A 1,638-nucleotide genomic window follows, 5' to 3' on the forward strand; every position below is an offset into this window, starting at 1 on the left:
GGGCGGCCCCCTCTCCTTGTCCAATTCGAATCAAGGGGGGAAGGGGCGCGCGGCCCATCTCTGGCCACCTCTCCTCTCTTCCACTAAGGCCCACTAAGGCCCATATACCTCCCGGGGGGTTCCGGTAACCTCCCGGTACTCCGGTAAAATCCCGATTTCACCCGGAACACTTCCGATATCCAAACATAGGCTTCAAATATATCAATCTTTATGTCTCGACCATTTCGAGACTCCTCGTCATGTCCGTGATCATATCCGGGACTCCGAACAACCTTCGGTACATCAAAGTGCATAAACTCATAATATAACTGTCATCGTAACCTTAAGCGTGCGGACCCTACGGGTTCGAGAACAATGTAGACATGACCGAGACACGTCTCCGGTCAATAACCAATAGCGGAATCTGGATGCTCATATTGGCTCCTACATATTCTATGAAGATCTTTTATCGGTCAGACCGCATAACAACATACGTTGTTCCCTTTGTCATCGGTATGTTACTTGCCCGAGATTCGATCGTCGGTATCCTATAGCTAGTTCAATCTCGTTACAGGAAAGTCTCTTTACTCGTTCTGTAATACATCATCCCGCAACTAACTCATTAGTTGCAATGCTTGCAAGGCTTAAGTGATGTGCATTACCGAGAGGGCCCAGAGATACCTCTCCGACAATCGGAGTGACAAATCCTAATCTCGAAATACGCCAACCCAATATGTACCTTTGGAGACACCTGTAGAGCTCCTTTATAATCACCCAGTTACGTTGTGACGTTTGGTAGCACACAAAGTGTTCCTCTGGCAAACGGGAGTTGCATAATCTCATAGTCATAGGAACATGTATAAGTCATGAAGAAAGCAATAGCAACATACTAAACGATCGGGTGCTAAGCTAATGGAATGGGTCATGTCAATCAGATCATTCAACTAATGATGTGATCCCGTTAATCAAATAACAACTCTTTGTCCATGGTTAGGAAACATAACCATCTTTGATTAACGAGCTAGTCAAGTAGAGGCATACTAGTGACACTCTGTTTGTCTATGTATTCACACATGTATTATGTTTCCGGTTAATACAATTCTAACATGAATAATAAACTTTTATCATGATATAAGGAAATAAATAATAACTTTATTATTGCCTCTAGGGCATATTTCCTTCAGTCTCCCACTTGCACTAGAGTCAATAATCTAGATTACACAGTAATGATTCTAACACCCATGGAGCCTTGGTGCTGATCATATTTTGCTCGTGGAAGAGGCTTAGTCAACGGGTCTGCAACATTCAGATCCGTATGTATCTTGCAAATCTCTATGTCTCCCATCTGGAGTAGATCCCGGATGGAATTGAAGCGTCTCTTGATGTGCTTGGTTCTCTTGTGAAATCTGGATTCCTTCGCCAAGGCAATTGCACCAGTATTGTCACAAAAGATTTTTATTGGACCCGATGCACTAGGTATGACACCTAGATCGGATATGAACTCCTTCATCCAGACTCCTTCATTCGCTGCTTCCGAAGCAGCTATGTATTCCGCTTCACACGTAGATCCCGCCATGACGCTCTGTTTAGAACTGCACCAACTGAGAGCTCCACCGTTTAATGTAAACACGTATCCGGTTTGCGATTTAGAATCGTCCG

This window comes from Triticum dicoccoides, chromosome 4A (genome assembly GCF_002162155.2).
Source record: "Triticum dicoccoides isolate Atlit2015 ecotype Zavitan chromosome 4A, WEW_v2.0, whole genome shotgun sequence".
NCBI lineage: Eukaryota > Viridiplantae > Streptophyta > Magnoliopsida > Poales > Poaceae > Triticum > Triticum dicoccoides.